We start from the raw sequence: 10,992 nt of genomic DNA on the forward strand, positions 1-10,992 counted from the left end.
ACTCCATTCTTTGCTTCTATTAGTTCAACATGTTTAGATCCCACATGTAAGTGAGATTAGGCAACATTTGTTTTTCTATGCCTGGCTTATTTTTCTTAGCATAAGGTCCTCCGGGTCCATCCATAATGACAGCAGTTTCTTCTTTTTTAAGGCTCAATAGGGTTCTATCCACATTGCCTTTATCATTCATCCATTGGTGAACACAAATTGATTCCATAGCTTGTCAATTATGAACACAGGAGTGCAGATATCTCTTTGATATTTTTATGTCTTTTGGGCATATATCCAGAAACAGGATTGCTGGATCATATAGTTCTATTTTTTAATTGATATATAATAATTGTACATATTTGTACAGTACATGTGATACTTTGATATGTGCTTACCGTCTATAATAATCAAGTCAGAGTAATTAGGATATCCATCACCTCACACATTTATCATAGATTTGTGCTGACAGCATTTCAACTCCTCCAGCTATTTGGAAATATACAATAAATCATTGTTAATTGTAGTCACCCTACTGTGCTATCAAACAATATAACTTACTCCTCCTATCTAACTGTTATGTTTGTACCCAATAACCAACCTCACTGCACATGTCTGACCCTTCCCAGTGACCCTTCCCAGCTTCTGGTAACCATCATTCTACTGCTTACATCCATGAGGTCCACTTTTTTAGCTCCCATTTATGAGTGAGAATATGCAATAATTGGTTTTCTGTGCCTGGTTTGTTTACTTAACGTAATGATCTCCAATTCCATCCACGCTTCTGCAAATGACAGAAATTCACTCTTTTTTATGACTAAATAGTATTCCATTGTATAACAAAGACAGTCGGGAAGCATACCTTTCTCTTCCATTTTTTAGAAGATTTTGTGTAGAATTGGTTTAATTTTTCCCTAAATTATTTGGCAGAATTTCCCAATAGAACTAACTGGGCCTTGAGTTTTCTTTGTGGGAAAATTTTTAACTAGATATTAATGCCCTTAAGAGACACGGGAATTTTTAAGTTACCTATTTATTCCTCAGTGAGCTTTATGTCTTTTAACAATTTTTTTTCATCTTTTATCAAATATATTGGCACAAAATTGTTAATAATATTATTCTTTTAATCTCTATAGAATCTGGAGTTGGACCTTTCATTAGAATTGAACCTTTCATTCTTCATATCAATGTCTCTATTTTTAAAATAAACTTTTAATATTAAAATGTTTTAGATTTACAGAAAATTCTTATAAATCCCAGACCCACTTTGCCCTATTATTAACATCTTACATGAGTATGGTAAATTTGTCATAATTAATGAACCAGGATTGATGCACTGTTGTTCATTAAAGTCCGTACTTTATTCAGATTTTCTTTCTTTTTACCTTATGTCCTATTTCTCCTCCAGGATTTCATCTAGGATGCCACATTACAGTTGGCAATCATTTCTCCTTGGGTGCCTCTTGTCACAGTTTCTCAAATTTTCCTTGATAGTTCTGAAGTATACTGGCAAGAAATTTCGTTTAGAACATATTTCGACTTGGGTTTGTCTTCTGTTTCTCTCATGAATTAGACAGAGTTGTGGGTTTGGGAAAGATCAGACAAGACCAGAGAGATAAAGTGCCGTTCTCATCACACGATGTCAGAAGTACATACTATCGACATGACTTATCACTGTTGACGTTAATCGTCATCACCAACTGAGGCGTGTTTGTCAGGCTTCTCTACCATACAGTGACCCTTCTCTCCACCCAGTGTACTTATCAGAAAGAAGCCACACTATCTACTGCACGCTTCGGGAGTGCGGGGGTACATTCTATCTCCTTGAGGACAGGGTAGCTATGTAAATTATTTGAGATTATTCTGCACAGGAGATTTTTTTATTCTTCATTTATTTATCTAATCATTTATTTACATCAGTATTAACAGATATAACAAGAGTTTATTAATGCAGAGGTTAAACGAAGTTAAGGTTCAAGATTATTTTTGCTTTTCTTTTTCACTAGCTTCAGTGTGTTGGCTTATCCTTTTGGGTGGGCTTCTCTCTCATGGCCCCTAAAAGGCTGCCATAGTTCTAGGCATCACCTCCTCACCTATGCACACCAGAAGCTGAAAAAGGAGCTTGCTGTCATATTTGAAAAGCAAAGGAAATTTCCCAAAAGACCCCTGTGGGAGTCCCTTCTCATCTCATTGGCCAAAATTGTGTCACATGACCATTCATAAACCAGTCCCTGCCTGGGGAAGGATAAGATTCCCTACACCGAGTCTGGGGCCTCTGTAAGGCCCATCCTAATGTGAGTAACATTGCCACACTCTAGAGGATAAAAATGGGATTCTGTTCAAGTAAAAGAAGGGAGATAGCTGTTTGCAGGGTAATTAATAGTGTCTGCCATAGGAAACCATTATAATTAGAGACCTCAAAAATACGTCTTCATTGATAGAAGAGACTGCTGGTGTAAAACCCTGAAATACCAGTGATACAAAAGACTTCTTTTCATCCTCCCTTTCCCATTCTTCCATTGTCTTTGTCATTTTATTTTTATACCTGCCCTCCTCTCCACCCCAAAGTCTTTTATGACATTTTCTCCTTTAGGTATTTTTGTCATCAAAGAAATTACCAGCTTCCTTTCAAGGCACTAAATAAAACAAGCAAAGTATCTGTAATGACCTCATGAGCACCGTGGAAAAGTTTAGGTCTCTGCCTTTGAATATTTTTGATAGCTTCATAGAAGTACAATAAGAATTAAAGAGGAGAAATTTCTTTATTCAAAAAAATGGTTACTGAGCATATGGGCTTAATATGGGTTGGAGGAAAAGACGAGGTGAGGAGAGTACAAGTGGAAAGGGGAAAACAGAAAAGGAAAGGTTACTCTGTCTTCAAGATGTGCAACACATAAAACAATTAGAAGGTGGGGCACCGGTGGCTCACCCCTGTAATCTCAACACTTTGGGAGGCTGAGGCGGGCAGATCACCTGAAGTCAGGAGTTCGAGATCAGCCTGGCCAACATGGCGAAACCCCATTTCTACTAAAAATTTAAAAAAAAAAAAAAAAAATTAGTCGGGTGTGGCGGCAGCCACTTGTAATCCCAGCTACTAGGGAGGCTGAGGCAGGAGAATCGCTTGAACCTGGGAGGTAGAGGTTGCCGGGAGCCGAGATCACACCACTGCACTCCAGCCTGGACAACACAGCAAGACTCTGTCTCAAAAAAAAAAAAATTAGAAAACAAAGCAATGTTCCTAACACATCACCGTGTACTCCAAATAGGTTTACCGTTCCTTCCTACCTCATCTCCACTGTGCTTATTACAGCAGCTGGCACATGGTCAGCTAGAAGTAATGAAAACACATGAGCTCCTGGAAATTTACCTTTTTCACATACTAAGAAGTCTGGAAGGAAAATTTGCTGCCATCAGTTCAGCTTCTCAGGCTCATTCGGTGTCTAGCTCTTTCCAGGCTTCCACCTTTCATTTGTTGGCTTTTTGTCTTTGTGATTATTGCTTCACGGTCACAAGATGGCTGCCACAGCGCCAAGAATCATGACTGCATTCAAAGTCAGCATACAGTGAGGCAGCCAGATAACATAGGACCTCCTCTTTTCTGCCTCCTATGGCAGGGATCAAAAATACTTTTCACAAGCCCTCAGCAGACTTCCTTTTCGTCTCATTGACTGAAATTTGGTCAAATGGCTCCCATTAGCTACGAGAGGAGAGGGCGGCAAAGTGAATAGCTGGCAAATGGTATTAGCATAGCCATGACTGGCTTAAAACCAATCACAATTCATTCACAGGAGCTGGACACATGACTACCCACCCTCCCAACCCCTCAACCCAACCACCAAGAAAAAGAAAATCAGAGCTCCGTGAGCAAGAAAGCAAGCAGAGAAACGGCAGATGCCCAGGTCTTCCAACTTCATTCCCAAGTGCCTTTTATCCTCTTCACGTCACCTGTAAGGCACTAAATAAAACAAGCAAAGCATCTGTAGTGACCTCATGAGCACAGAGGAAAAGTCTCGGTCTCTGCCTTTGAATAGTTTTGATAGCTGTAGTAGCCGCACTGACCCCCACTTTTTACCGGAGATCAGTTCATACTTCAGGACCTGGCTCTCGCTGACCCTGCTGCCTTTAAGATCCCCCCAGGACCTGCACCTCCACCCCAGGGAGGGGGTTTGGCTGAACCATGCCTCAGGCCCAGTGGACAAGCCCTGGAATCTGCTTTCGTGGTTTGAATCCTGGCTGTGCCTCTTTCTGGTTATAGCCTTTTAGGAATTGATTTGACCCTCTGGGAGTGAGAACTCTTCAGTTTCCTCATTTGTCCAATGAACATAAATATAGTGACTGGCACAAAGTGGTCCCTTAATTTTAAAACTTGTCAGATGAATGGACAGAAGGATGACACCTACCCCCATGGAACCACTGAAAATATTAAATGAGATGATGTATATGAGTTGGGCGCAGTGGCCCACACCTGTAATCCCAGCACTTTAGGAGGCCAAGGCAGGCGGATCACAAGGCCAAGAGATCGAGACCATCCTGGCCAACACAGTGATACCCTGTCTCTACTAAAAATACAAAAATTAGCCTGGCATGGTGGTGCACACCTGTAGTCCCAGTTATTTGGGAGGCTGAGGCAGGAGAATCGCTTGAACCCAGGGGGCAGAGGTTGCAGTGAACTGAGATTGCGCCACTACATTCCAGCCTGGGGACAGAGCAAGACTCTGTCTAAAAAGAAAAGAAAAGAAAAAAAGAGAGAGATAATGTATATGAAAGACCAAATGACTCCTGGCACACAGTAAATGCTCATTATATGCAGGCAGAAACCGATTATATCACCACCTGGCTTCAAAGCCTTCAATTGCTTCAGTTACACTTAGGGTGAAGGTTCAAGTACAAACTGCTTGAATAACATGGCCTGTTCCTACCTCTTGGGATTCTCCCTTGTTTCTTCAATCATGCTGTCTCTGCCTTGGGCAGCTGCACACCTGCTCCTCCCACCCAGTGTGGATGACATCTTCCATTCACCCTTCATGTCCTGTCTAGGAGTCTCTTTCCCCTACAGGCCTTTGCCTCAATTCTTCTCACACAGTAGCCCGGCTAGGTTCCCAGGGAGACAAGAAGTCTGGAGCCAAAGCATTCAGGAAGAAAGTATTCAAAGAGAATTTCTGGAGTTGGGAAACAGGAAAGCATCCTCTCAAGTCTGCACTGCCAGGGCCCCAGGCGAAGCCCCTGAGAAATGTGACAGGATGGCCCGGCTCGGTGACCCATGCCTGTAATTCCAGCACTTTGGGAGGCTGAGGCGGGTGGATCACCAGAGGTCGGGAGTTTGAGACCAGCCTGGTGAAACCCTGTCTCTAGTAAAAATACAAAAACTAACTGGGCGTGGTGGCAGGCTCCTGTAATCCCAGCTATTCAGGAGGCTGAGGCAGGAGAATCACTTAAACCCGGGAGGTGGAGGTTGCAGTGAGCCGAGATTGCGCCATTGCATTCCAGCCTGGGCAACAGAGTGAGACTCCGTCTAAAAAAAAAAAAAAGAAAAGAAAAGAAGAAAGAAAGAAATGTGACAGGACTCATCTTGTTCTTGTATCTGGAAAGCTGTGGGAGCCAGGACTGCAGATCAGAGGGGGTATGGAGTTCTCGAGATAGGACTACCATAAAGAGCAGATTTCTCAAGGAACCAAGCACAGAAAGAGCACAGAAAGAATTTATAAAGGCCCCATAATTATCTGGGAACCTGCAATTTGCCAAGAGTTATAGTTACAATCTCCCCACAGTTTCTTATACTTCTTGCATGTCCAAGACTAAACTATTCATCTTCTGTTTATTCCGGCTGCTCCTCCTGAACCCATATCTCTGCCCAAGGTGCCATAATTGATCTTTCATCTTCAACTTTACCCTGCTGCCGGTGGTCCTCAGACTTCCCACAAAGCACTCCCATCCCTGCTCCCCTATGAGATACACAGATCCTATCACCAGTCTCCTAGGGCTTCTCCCCACCACTGGTCCCTCCCTGCCCCCATGTATGTTGCATACAGAGCCTGGATCCCTTCCTAGCCTGCTGCTCTCATCCACTCGGGTGCCTGCTCAAGTGTCTTCGCTGGCTCCCTGTCTCCTTCGTTAAACACGAATGTCTCGCCTGGAACTCTGAACTCTGCACGCCCTCTCCATATATATTTCTGACCATCCTCCCCATTTTTTCTTTATTTTAAAACCTGTCATACATTCAAAAGAGTGTTCCTAAGAGTTGCACAAATTATTGTTCTAAAGACCACATCTGCAAAACCACCTCTCACAGTAAATCATCAAATATGTCGAGTTTGTTAGCCATTCCCCTCCGCTCCCTCACTTAGCATTTTCCCCTCCCGCCTCCTTGAGCTAACCCACCCCTGACATGTTCATAATGATTGCCTTGATTTTCTTAGAGTCCTACCACGTAGTTCTGAATGACATTTTTGCTCGGCGTTGCCAAATTCTGAATTTTCTATTGACTGTATCATTCCACATTTATTTTGCCGTAACTAGATTCTCCTTCCCCTGTTTCTCAGCCTATTTGAGATATAATTCACACAGCAATTCACTCACCGAAAGTCTACAATTCAGTGGCTTTGGCATATTAACTGCAACCATCACCACAATCTGAAGTTAGAAAAATATTATCACTGTAAAAAGAAGCCCTGTACTCATTGGCAGTTACTTCCCATTTCTCCCCACCCCTCAACCCTAGGCAATCTCATATCTACTTCCTGTCTCCATAGATTTGCCCCTTCTATTCTATTTCATATAAAAGGAATCATACTCATTCTATCTACCGTGTGCTCTCATGAAACTGACCACTCTCTTTCCCCAGGTGCAGAACACCAGTCATTCTGTCTAGAATCGCCTCCCCACCCCAGCCATCACTGCCCACCCAAGTCTGACAGCTTCTGTGTGATCCAGCCCCAAGCATCACTCTTCCACTTAGCTTTCCTCTTTTCACTCTACCCTCCTGTAATTTTTCCCCTGTCAGATTCTCAAAGCACACTGTAACTTTGTCTCAGGAGGCCTAGTGTCTCCTTTACTAAACTGTCGGCTCTGTGAAGGGTCCGTACTTTGCCTGGTTTTATTCCCTGCTGTTCTCCAGAGCCCGGTCAGTGCCTGGCACACAGCAGATGTCTGATAGGTATGCATTGAGAGGATGAGGACTATGCACATTATTCTGCCTGAGATTACCATTGCTTGTGCATATAACTAGAACTTGAATGTGAGGAATTAACTAGGTGTGTCTTTGTCCATTTTGTGCTTCTGTAAGGGAATACCTGAGACTGGGTAATTTATAATAAGCAGAGATTTATTTCTCACAGTTCTAGGGGCTTGAAAGTCCAAGATCAAGGGGATGGCATCCTGTGAGGGCCTTCTTGCTGTGTCATAACATGGCAGAAGGCATCACATGGCAGAAGGGCAAGGAGAGGGTGGAAGACAGAGAGAGAATAACTCAAGCCCGTTTATAATCAGCATTAATCCGTTCATGAGGATGAAGCCCTCATGACCTAAACACCTGCCATGAGGCACCATATCTAACACTATTGCATTGAAGATTAAGCTTCCAACACATGGGGACACATTCAAATCATAGCAAGATACAATCAGAAAATGATGTTTTCTTTCCCCTGAAAGGGCCTGTTCCACCTGCTCTGTGAGACTGAGTCCTTCACCATTCTGGGAAGAAATCACAGGTGGTCCCTGTGGCTTACTACTCACTCTCACAAAAAATGCATTCATGACATCTAGCCCACAGAATCACCAAATCTCTATTTTCAAGTCCATGCCCCTCCCTGGGTCAACCTAGGCCTCTTTCTGGCTGGCGCCTTGGGAATCGTGGTTGGCTTTTTGTCTCTTTCCCTCACCTCACTAGCTGCACCTTCTGCCCTCTCCATGGTTAGACAGGGGGAGGGGCAGAGGTAAACACACATCTGATGTTGGTTTTCCCCAGGCCATGGCTCATGTAGAACACCAACTCTTTCCCTTGGCTCTCCCTCCTGTCCCCCACCACTGGGAATATTTCTCATCTGTCAGGCTTTTGACTCAGGCAGAATCATTCCATCAACACGGCCACTTAAGAGTTCTCCCTTGGTCCCTGGCCATCTAGCAATACCACTAGCTTCCTTCTGCTCTGGGAATTATCTGATAACCCTGGCAGGGCTCTCTCTCACATGACCCACCTCTGGTCCACAGTGAACATGCATCTTTGGTCTGTGGCCAGTGGAAGGGCAGGCACACAGCTCTCTTCTCTATGACTTCGGCCAGCCTCTCCCCCTTTAGACTGTACCTGTGAAGTCAGCCTCCAGTACCCCAAGTTACCTAAGTTTCCGGGGACACCTAATATGCCTCTAAAAGGTGTCTCTGAACCCATGCTCAGAGACGTGAAGGAGGAAGTAACCTCCCTCCCCGAAGGGATAAAACTTATTACACACTGATGATTTCTATTCCAAGAAATCATTTCTTTAATCTCCAACCCCTCTCTCAGCCTCTCCATGTGGTATATAGGCGGCAGCTGGGTGGTCAACTGGTGGCCCTCAAAGCCAGTTTTCAACCACCTCCAAGTCCTGCATCAGAAACCACGCCCTGACTTTGGAACACCATTGTTCTTTCCACCTATTGACTTGAGGCTTCAGCCAAAACTGAGACAAGAGTTTCATTTTAGCCTCCTGTCCTTGTCTTATCCCTTCACAAAATTGTAAACTCCTGACTCTGCCACTCCCATTTTAATTGCCTTTGCCCCTTACCTAGTGTTTAGTGGTACCATGCTCAAGATGCCAGTAGGCATTTTAGAGGAAAATAACCCTGGTGATGACCCAGCTTCATAAAGGAAGATGGAAAAGGAAAAGGTGGAAGACTTTGATTCTGCAGTGATGACTCAAAGGGGAGGCTTTAGAGGATTCGTGTTAGAAGTTAATCAGGCTTGGGAGCTGTGAAAGCAGAGCTCTCCCAGGTCCATTTTCCCCTGGCATTGACTCAAGAACAAATATATAACACAAGTAATGTTATACAGGCTGGCCTTACAATGCTGAGAATGCACAGATAGGAATAATGAGGTTTAAGCAGGGAAAAGGGTCACTCTGACTGCATCTAAGTCCTTTCAGTTATTTTCCTACATGTCCCTGTTTCTGAAATCAGATCTGTCACCAATGTCTTCTTTAGGATATTAGGAAATATATTGGTCCCTTTATTTTGGCCTGGTTAAAGCATGTGCTGAAGGTCTCAGGCACATACAGAAGCAAGCATTTATTAGCAGGATGAAGAGTTCTGGGATAAGAAATCACTCACAAAAATGTCAAACTTTCGTGTAAGCAACACATGCTGGGTGCTATATAGAGCTGGAGCTCATCACTTTGCAACAGAGTGTCTGTTACATTCTGAACTCATAGGATTTTACCTGTACTCATTTATTTGTCAATAATTCATTGACAGTAGCTAAGAATTCTTAGTTAAGACCTCCAAACTTATTCCCTCTACTAAATTCCAGCCATTCATTTAAGCTGCCAGCCTCCTCTTAAAAGGTCCATGCTAGAAATGGCCCAAAATCACTATCTCCTCTTCCCCACATTATTGACTTGGAATCCACCTTCTGAATACCTTCCCCATCTGCTGCCTCCTGATTATCTCCACGACCGCTCCCCATCAGGTCTCCACCTTCACTCAGCAAGTGGACTTGCACAAAAGAGCTTTATCACTGTCTCACCACCTACCAGTCCTTCCTACCCAGTCCACCCCCAACACAGATGCCTGACAAGGCTGAATTTCATCCTGCCAAAATTTATATGTTGAAGTCCTAATCCCCAGCACCTCAGAATGTGACTGTATTTGAGGATAGAGCCTTTAAAGAGGTCATAAGTTAAAATGAAGCATTTAGGGTGGGCCTTAATCCAACATGACTGGTGTCCTTGTAAGAAGAAGATATTTAGACACAAACAGGAACACACATACAGGAAGGAACACACGAGGGCGCAGTGAGAAGGTGGCCATCGACCAGCCCGGGACAGAGGCCTCAGAAGGAACCCACCCTGCTGACACCTCAGTCTCGTACCTGTAACTTCCAGGACTGAGAAAACAAGATTCCGTTCAGCCACCCAGTCTGTGGTACTTTTCAATGGTAGCCCCAGCAAACTAATACAATGCCCACTAGCTTCCTACACATAAATCAGCACACTTTCCTAGCTAAAACATTTCCAGAGCCCTCAGACTCTCCATTTCCTTTGGGATCAGGTTCAAATTCCTTAACATGACACATTTAACCCTTCTTCCCCACCCCAGCCTGCCTCTGTATGTCATCTCCTACCTACCTATCCTACCCCGTCCATCATTTCTAATCCCACAACCCAATGTATCAACACTGACCTCAACACACATTGCCTTGACCTTCTCCCTGATTTAGTACATACTGTCTTTTCTGTCTTGGACTCACCCCCTCTGTGTCTCCCTTGTCCTTCCAGACCCCATTCAAATGTCACCTCCCCATGAAGTCTTCTCTATATCCCCATGCAGTGTTTTCCCCCATCCTCTGTGCACTCCAGAACTTTATTGCTTATTTCTTTGAGTTGTGGTTGTTTGTAATGAGTTTCTAGAGGAAGACAAGGTGTTTTACTCTGATACAACCCTAGCACATAGTAGGCACTCAATAAATATTAATTGCATGGTTGGTATTGTGGACTGAATGTCTGTTTCCCACCCAAATTCACATGTTGAAGCCCTAACCCCCAATGTGATGGTATTTGGAAATGGCGGGGTCTTTGGGAGGTAATTAGGTTTAGATGAGGTGATGAGGCTGGGAAGAAGAGACCAGAGCTCACCCTCTCTCCCTCTCCACAATTTAAGGACATGGTTAGGAGGCAGCCCTCTGCAAGCCAGGAAGTGGGCCCTCATCAGGAACTGAATCAGGAACTGACCTTGATCTTGGACATCTCAGCCTCCAGAGCTGTTTAAAAATAAATTTCTGTTGTTTAAGCCACCCAGTGTATGCTATTTTGTTAAGGT

This window comes from Mandrillus leucophaeus, unplaced genomic scaffold, assembly GCF_000951045.1.
Source record: "Mandrillus leucophaeus isolate KB7577 unplaced genomic scaffold, Mleu.le_1.0 Scaffold345, whole genome shotgun sequence".
NCBI classification, from domain to species: Eukaryota; Metazoa; Chordata; class Mammalia; order Primates; family Cercopithecidae; genus Mandrillus; species Mandrillus leucophaeus.